This window comes from Amblyomma mixtum, chromosome 3, assembly GCF_055824585.1.
Source record: "Amblyomma mixtum isolate Tamu chromosome 3, ASM5582458v1, whole genome shotgun sequence".
NCBI classification, from domain to species: domain Eukaryota; kingdom Metazoa; phylum Arthropoda; class Arachnida; order Ixodida; family Ixodidae; genus Amblyomma; species Amblyomma mixtum.
This window is the reverse complement of record NC_143014.1, coordinates 302,897,742-302,907,050: the sequence shown is the minus strand read 5'-3', so window position 1 is coordinate 302,907,050 and position 9,309 is coordinate 302,897,742. Positions and strand designations below refer to the sequence as shown.

At 46.2% G+C, this 9,309-nt stretch overlaps 1 long non-coding RNA gene across 1 annotated transcript; it reads right to left on the bottom strand.

Moving 5' to 3' along the window:
• Window positions 1–5,834: 5,834 nt before the first annotated feature.
• On the bottom strand, window positions 5,835–9,007 carry LOC149355430 (uncharacterized). Its single transcript, XR_016291507.1, has 2 exons — window positions 8,333–9,007; window positions 5,835–7,565 (listed from the first exon to the last, which is right to left on the bottom strand). It is a non-coding gene; the product is annotated as an uncharacterized LOC149355430 (long non-coding RNA).
• Window positions 9,008–9,309: the final 302 nt, after the last annotated feature.

The following is a 9,309-nucleotide window of genomic DNA, read 5'->3' as shown; positions in this document are numbered from 1 at the left end:
GGGATGGCCTCGTCCGAGGAAAGTTTGATCATGTTGGATCGCAGGTCGATGATCGCTTGATGCTCATTAAGGAAATCCATGCCCAAGATCACTACGAGGGATCATTGCCGTAGCACTACGAAGGTCGCGGGATAGGTATGTCCCTTGAGAGTCACTCGCCTGTGCATCGTCCTGATAGCGTAATGAGGTGGCCCCCTGCTGTGCGAATTTGTGGGCCGTCCCAAGCGCTCGTTACTTTTCTCAGCTGCGCAGCCAATGCTCCGCTCATCACCGAATAATCGGCTCCTGTATCGACTAGAGCGGTGACTTTCCGGCCGTCGATAGCCACTTCCAAGTCGGATGTCCGGGTTCTGGAGTTGCACGTCGTCCTCGGCGTCGGGTTACGGCTTCGTCGGGTATGTGAATCAGGGATGGGGTGTTTGGTCGAAGCTTTTCTGGATGGCGGCATCGTTTTGAAGGTGGTTCGCGTCGTGGTCGAGGGTTGTTGTATACGGCGTCGGCGTAGTGAGTGCGCTGTCTTCATACAGCGTCGTCGCTGGAGGATGTTCGTCGTTTCCTGGGCAAGCAACCTGACCTCCACAGGTTGCTTTATTTAGTTTGCCCTACGAGGGCTAGGGGACCTTCCTCGGACAGCCGCGGCGTAGCGTCGGCCCGGTGATGCAAATCGTGCGGTGGACGGCGACGGAGATCGGGAAAAACGGCATCAAGACACGTACTCCCCTTTACGCAGATAGTCGTCAATTTCCCGTGGTCGCTGGCCAGAGAGCGGTCGAGGAGCGTCGATGGCAAAACCTCGCAGCCCGATGCGTCTGTACGGGAAGTGGCGAAGTATGTACCCAACGTGGCCACAATGGAAACATAGTAGGCGGTTGTCGGCAGTCCTCCGCTGGTCGCATTTCCTGGGGCCCGATTCTCGATATTCGCCAATCCGCCATGAGCGGGGCGTACCCGTGACGTATGAATCGGGGCGGTCCGAAAATGCGTAACAGCAGAATGTAATGACGACATTGAAGAATAAAGAAAAAAGTATGACAAAAAAATAAACGGTGTCGTCTGCTACTTGGCGCCAAGTACAAAAAACACCGCCGAGTTGCGGCGCGAAGGGGAGTTAGCAAAGTAGCGCCGTAGAGATGGACGGTGAATTGCGTTGCGGCGGCGGTCTCGGCGTACTCGCCGCACAGTGATGGTGCTGAATGCGACGCTAAAGACCCTGTGGCCGGTCGTCACGGAAATAAGAGTTTAGCGGTAATTGTGCTGCATGAAGCGAACGCTTATTGCCCGAAGCCATCGCGTAGCGTGTCGCGTCTCCGTACTTGTGAGATGCGATCAGCGTCACGGGGAGAGGAATTGGCGGAGAAACGGCTGGCTCTCGATCGTAATCTCAACGCGTCAGTGGCGTTGGAAAGCTTTACCTCACCGTGTCACTTCTTCAGGTGCATAGAACTTAACACTACCCTTGGTTACGTTTGCAAGCGGCCGCGCACGAAACGAGACTGCGAATCGCGTCAAGTGCAACGCTATGAGCGCGTACGTCTTATTATCAAAAGCGTCAAATGCGAAAGCAAAATAGGGAGATATTGTTTCCCGCCAGTACTTAAAGAAAAACAGACAAAGCTAAAAGTCCACTGTCAACAGAAGCATGTATTTCACAGTGTTGGCGTTTCACTTAATCTCAATAGGACATGGCACTCATCTTTTGCTTTGTGAACATTAACTAAGCCTGCCTGCAAGCAGACTTCACGGACTTTATATAAAAGCACCTCACGAATGCATGGCATAGAGTGGCAGGTACATAATTTCATTCAAATAAAAAAAGGCTTTCAATAATGCTATTTGATTTGTTTGAAAAGGCCCTCAATCTCGTTAATTCTGTCTAACAATGAGCACACAGCACTTACCAAGGGCATATAGGCAGGTACACCACTCGTGTGATGCAAGTACGCACCAAAATGTGAGAGGTGAAACAAAATTTGTCATGCCCATCCCTACAATTCCTTTGCTGTAGGACAACAGTAATGCATCCACAGCAGCACCAGGCAGCTCCTTTCAATGCAGCAAGATTCCTTGTAAGAGGGCAATGTGTGATGTCAAGAAAGGTGAAGTCGGCTGGAAAAAGATATCTTCACATATGCTACTCAACATTGGGGAACGGGACGAATATAGAGGGGGATAATGAAGGTGGAGTGTGATGCCACATCACAAACAGGTAATGCAGTGTGCAAGACACTTGCTTTATTTGCTTCATGCAAGTTATCGGTTTGGTTTCTTGGGGTTTAACGTCCCAAAGCGACTCAGGCTATGAGAGACGCCGTTTTGAAGGGCTCCGGAAATTTCGACCACCTGGGGTTCTTTAACGTGCATGCAAGTTATTATCATATCATGCACATACACGCGTATTATCTAGTGCGCATGTCATATTAAGCCTGAACATGGCTCTGGGTCAGGTCAAGGAGCTGAAGGATAATAAAAACAACGGTGAGTTAAGAAGGAAGAACAGCAACACAACAAGAAAAGCACAAGCATGCACAGCAGCAAGATAACACACAAAGGGAGCAATAAATGCAAGGCTAACATGACCCACAGTATTTGAGGGAGGCAGCATCACAGACAAGCAGTGGTATTCTAGCAAAAGGTCTCAATGCAGCATGATAACATTGGATGATGTGGATTGGTTTTGGCAAGCCCTGTGCACGCCACGAGCAATCTACAAGAGGCCTCAGTCATGTTTCTAGCCTGATGTGCAAGTGCATGACTTTCCCTCTGTGCACACTCCTGACCACATACATATCAGGGCCATTGTTGGTTTTCTTTGAGGGGTGGATCACAATGCCGTTAGGCAACATTTACACCATACACTGATGCAGTAAAGACCCTGTGATGCCACTATTGCGCACTGCAGGAGAGTAATGCTCAATGAAATGCGTTCACTCTCAAAGTACCTTCCTTTACTGTGAACTAAAATAGACAACCCTCTATGTACACTCAAAATATGATATCTACAGTTCAGTGAAGGGCACCATACCAGATGTAGGTGCTGAAATGTCGGCAAATGTCTGAAAGGACACTGAGGACTAATCGAAGTTGCTCTGCAACAGTAGATTACCACATTCCAATAACAAAGGGCCTACCTGTACTGAGAACAAAGCTTGTGTACAGCTCAGAGATTATTTGTTCAAAGAAGCAGTTCAAAATTACCATGGTGAAGTGCGTTGGCAGGAAGGCTATTACAGCCCTTGGTTGGTAATAACTTTATTAGTCCCACTTCAGTGGATCAGGTGAGGGTTAGTGAAGGGGTGTTGAAGAGGTCGGCGACGGCCCTCAGGCCACTTTAGGTGACCAGGCACTGTTTGGCTGCAGCAACCTTCAAGGCCCAGGCCATGATGCAGAGCTGAAGCTCTGCCTGTGAGCTGCGCAGAGAAGCCTCCCATCGCTCCTGTGATTCCACCCCTTGGAAAGGAGGTTTCGGTTTGTTTGGGCAAGCCTGATATGAGCGTTTAAAATCCGCTCTGGTGCTCGAGCATAAGTGACAGGTTGGAGATTTCTCCCCTCTATGTATGTATTACACTCCACTGCATGAAAAAAAAAAAAACAGAACACTTAAAATGCCTAGTGGTGTGTGCACATGGAGGGTAAATTGTTTTTTGAGCATGATTAAGGCAGCTTGAAAAATGGTAAGCAAGTCTGATTCAGAGTTTCCACGAGGAGAGTGTTAAATAAATTAACAGAAGCTATTCACCACCAATATAATGATAGAACAGGTTGCAAAATGTTGATGAAATTGGAGTCATTGCAAGTGCCTGTGCATAAAATTTAAGCTCCCTGAAAAATTACCGTCTTGTACAGCTTTGCTGGCTAATTTCTCTGAAAGTTCTAGCAGAAGTATGAAACCAAACCAAGTCAGGTGGAAACAGGCTGCTATTCTTTTTTCACACTATAAGAATAATTTTTTTTTCCGACTACCACCAGGTAATATTATTAGTGCTGTATGGTATGTGATGGCATCGCAATTAGTGCTAAGAAGTTATTGGGTGCCATGTGCAGCCAGAAAAGAAAGGTACGGAAAGCCTGCACACACCACTGTCAAGGAGAGAGGCTGCCATTCAGCAGAAAACCCAGTGTTATCCAGCCGGCATTGCGTCAAAAGACAAGCTTCACGCGTGGATGTCCACAGTGAAAGTCACTGAAAAGAGGATTTGTAATCTGAATCAAACGTCAGCACACGTCTGAAACTACTTCACTTTATAAAATAATAGATTTTACGTACAGAAAATTAATAAATTTCTTTCTGCCTTGAAACCCATGACCCCTGGATCGCCAGCCAGGCACGCTACCAACTAGACCGTGTAGGCACATTGACTTTGCTGAGGTACAAAGGGGGGGGGGGGGGGGGGAGTGATGTGTGGGTGCTGTTGGCTTAATTTGAAGCCTAGCAATGTAATTACTGCAGTGAACTAGAGATGTGCCAATTAGTGAGAAACTAATTACAATAACATTACATAGGTGAACTGCAGTGTGGAAGAGTTCAAAGACAAGAATTGGGAACCTGTGCTGAGGCAACTCTGATAAATGTGTGAACATGAATGAAGAACAGTGACTGTGTGTGTGAAGAGAAACCGCTGCAGGGAGCCATGAACACTGTTGTGTGATACCCATGAATGCTGAGCTTAAGTGTGCCCCTACATTTTTGGGGAGCGAGACAAGTTGCATTGCCTCTTAGGTGTTGCAATTTGCTCAAAAAAAGTGGGGTGTCTTTTACATGCAGAGTGAAAAGTTTGTGGAAGCCATTATTGGCAAAATAATTTATTTCCATCACTGAACTTCATGCATCCTAGAATTCATTATGCAGCCTAACTGCGAATCATTACCTAGTGCAACAATACACATTGACGAATGTGTCTCGTCTACAAAGATAAGAATTTTTTTGGGACAGACTCATCTTTCATAACCGTTTGACAGTGGTGTACATGCACATTAGTGTTGCCTAATTTGCAAACTTAAGTAGCCAGCTGAAGTAGCCACCTTTGCTAAACAGAAAAATGGCAGCACGGACACTGATACGGTCCAGTCACACTAAGGGTGCAGAGGGTAAACAGGTTGTCTAGGATTTGTCTTAAAATGACCAAACAGCAACCCCAACTTATATGAATGAAAAGTGCAAGGGGATGAGTCAATGAAAATGGGATCTAACACAGTTTCACTGGGAGGACAGGTGGGCAGTGACCTTCCATTCAAGGTTGCATTCAAGGTTGATAGCCCAGCACAGAAAAAGATCTTGGACCTCAAATCCTGGAAAGAGAAAAAGATCCCGAACCTGGGAAGACCGGCTGTGTAACCCAGAAAAATCAATAGCGTTTACTACTACTACTACTGTTATGATCCATTTCCAGCTAACTTATTGAACCGAATCATGCCCTTCCAGCTACAAAATGCCATTTGGAGTTCCAGAAGAGGGCAAATATGGGCTGGTTGATACATGTTTTACGAATTGGAAAAACAGTGCAGTGAAAGACAACACAAAAGAAGGACAAAATGCCAGCCCTTAGAGCTTTATTATTGAAACACAAATTATGTCCAGCTGCATAATTTATACTTCCAGTTACCTTCAACTGAATTAATGTACAATTTGTAGGTTTTCGTCAGGGGTACAAATTTCAGCTAGAAGATGGGAATGGGTACACGTGTCAGAATGCTGGCCAGGCCTTGCATTTTCATCTGGGAAATTTACCGTGAAACAATTACATGACTTTTCCTTCAGGAAAAATAGTTCACTGCTGTATAACTACGTGCAGCATGTGAAAGAAGCAGTCAAAAGCAAGCAGACAGAGGCAACCAAATGCCATGAGGCAAAGCATGTTGTGATCTCATCACACAAACAGTGCCACACAAGACGTATTGCACCCTGAAGAACAGATGTTGTAAATGACTAGAGACACAGCGACCATGCTGTATGTTGAGCATGTTGTGGACTGCTGGCTCTCAACAAACACCAAAGCAAACAATGCATTGGTGAAAGCATGTCCAGTCAACACCCAGGTGCTGGAAGGAAAACATTTTGGTGCTTTCCTGTCCTTCACTGAACTTAAGCACCAAATAAAATGTGCGTTGTGTACAAGCAGAACACGTAGGGAGGCACCACACGAAGGGATGGCACTTCTTCACAATCACCAAAGCATGTGTTGAAGCATGCACTCAGCAAGTTGGCAGACGGTAGGCTGAAAACACTTGGGGCACTTCCTGACTCACACAAAACTGCAGCACCAGACAAAAATGATTTCTACTGTCATGGATATCACCAATATGGTCCTATTCAAAGAACAGCACCAAAATGATGAAGACTTCATCAGCTTCCTGGCAGTATGCTATCAAACTTGAAGCAGAGCAAATGTATGCTGATTACTTGTGGCATAGCTACACATGACAATCACGGCAGTGAGTGCAATTCTCGAAAGCAGCTGCTGATCATGCACTTCCTGTCTGTCAGGTAGAATCCAAATGGTGCTGTGTCCTCCTCCCTGCTGTAGATGTTGGTGCTCCTTCTGTTATCACCACCTGCCAGTGGTGTCATGGTCCTGCAGCTGAGTGTGGATGAATATGTTGTGTTGCACAGTGCAAGCTCCGCTGACCTTTGCAGAGAACTCTTGACCATGGCGTACCATGACCATGACACCTTTGCAGACACCTCATGTAATCGTTCAGGAACCCGGTATCACCACCCAGCTAGGAAGCCAGTCCAGCCGAGGGGTGAGCGAAGATGAATCTGGCATCATGGCTCCCGAGCACACGAGACCCCACGGTGAGAGTAGTCCACCACATCTGCATAAGATGCAAACCATCACCTGCACATTAATCAACGCTGTGCACTGAAATCTTCCAACGAGCTAGACATTGCGTTTCCAAATATGAGAAATTGTTGAAGCCTCAAGTTCAACTATTGTCTAGTTTTACGCACAAATGTAAAATACGCTGACTGCAAAATCAATCATTAGTATCAAAACGAAGTGTTGCCATATAGCTAGAGGTACTTGATGACACATTTCCCAAACTGATGGATAAAAATAATTAATACACACTTTTTATACTCAAGAAAACCACCACAGAATGCACTGCAAGGAAGGGCACAAGTTCAACTGTTTATGACTACCATGAGTTTTTTAGTATATGCATGCTTTTTCATTTTGCACCAATTGAAATGAGGCTACCTTGACATTGCGGTCACTAAGAGAAATCCAAAGCCAGAGAACAACACTGCGTGTCACCCACACCTATCTCCACTGTCACCTGAAAAGTACAGACATGATTAATTTACATGTGGTTCTATTTACACTGTTCTTCCTTGCTCAATAAACTATATATAAATGCAGACAGATATCATTAGCCGCATGCAATCTTACTGCAGGCAAACATGCTATCCCTTCATGCCTGCCACAACACACTAAGCACGTGCTCACCAGTTTAACGATTTCCATGCGGGCAGCACATGGAGAGAGACTGCACATAAATGGGTCATGGATGGATCCCGCACAGATTCTTGTGAGCTGGAACCTTCACCGGCAGGAACACCACACCTGTAAATAAAATGTACAAGACTCATATATATTTGTTTTCCGTGTGCCCTTAGAGAAATAATTTTTTCCACCCTCCTACGGTAATTTCCACGTGACTGCTGCGTAACTGATGATGTAACACTGTTATGAAAATTTCAGCTTGAATAGCGAAATCACTTTAGTGTGCTTCATTAATAATGCTTAAGACAGGTTATAGTATTCTTTTACAATGTCACGCATTTTTTTTTTTTTTTCACACTTAAGGAAACGACGCCTTTCAGCTGATTTCACCGATGCTGCCTTTCACATTCATCAACACCAAACACAAAGAAATCGATCAACGTACTAGCATGCTAGGCTTTGTTTTCTCAACTTGGCGCTGTGTGCAAAAACTGAAACACAGTATGAAAAAAGCAACGCGAAGTGCCGAATACAAATTTCGGATTCTTGTTTTAAAGTCATCTCCAGCATGCATGCGAAAGGAATGAGAATGATGCTACACACACACGGGTGTCTCGTCAAGAAGCCCGACACATTCCTGGAGTTTGTTGCTCGGCCGCGCGAACACCTCTCGTGTCATCCGCTCATCACGCGAGGCAAAGCCCATCCGTTCAGCGACGTTTCACAGCTGGCGATCGTCCCTCAGAGCTCGACAGTTCGGCACTGCTTCTCGCCGCAATGCATCCTTGCATAGCCACCACATATATGCCTCGTCAGATGATTGCACAGACGAGCTGTCTAGTCAGAGACAACTCGAAAGCATCGCGGTGACCTCGAAAGTCGCTCACCTTTCCCACTTCTAGGGTTTAACAAACGACGAATGAATGCAAGGAGCAGCAAATCGCAGCGCCGGCACCGCCATTCGAGCAATTTTCGCGCTTCACTAACCGCACGGACGGATGATTTCTCACCGCGAGCGAAGGGTTTGCAACGGGAGAGCAGTTAGCGCCCCCATGCGGCTGTACGCTTAAGCCTTCACTATTAACGCTCTCGAGGGTTGCTTATTTCAGATGAGCTCTTACAACGCGATATCATTACATTGTGCAATCAAAACAAGACTTTTGTAAGCTTAGTTTTGTCTTGAAATAAATACCCGTTAAAATGCGGCTACCTAACGCCGTATAAATCAGCATTTCACTAACTCATTTGCATGATTCGGGTACCTTTCGCCGGGCGAAATGATGGCGGCGAATTTCAGCCATTTTTTGCAATGGCGGCACAACGTAAACGTGATGAAACGTCATTCTGACATCACTCCAAAATGTGTGCCTATCACGTGATTTACGTGATATTGTTCCAACCAATCAGATTTTAGGAAGTTGCCATTTCCGGTGTGCAGCTATTTTCTCCGAATTGGCAAGTCGAGCGCAAGTGCTCTCGCACGGACCGCTTGTAGCTTCTTTTCCCTTCACAATCACATATATGTACCAGCCGGGCACCAAGAATAGCGCTACGAAAATGCATTTTCAATGACACGTCAAATCGACGTCACCGCGAAAAGTGCTCGCGTAACCGACCTTGATTGACACGCCCATTGACGGCGATTGACACTTCTGACAGCCAATCAGAGAGGCAATATGGCGCCGACAGGCGAATGTGAATATCGAGAATAGGGCCCCTGGTTCCGTTGCTTCGCTGATAAGGTGGGCGGGTGTGAGTTAGAGGCCGTCGTTCTTGTAGAGCTACTGCCAGTCGAAAAGGGCTTGGGGGTACTCATCGAGGTGGAGGACTGCGTAGTGCTGCGGCGTAGGTCATAGCTGTAGCT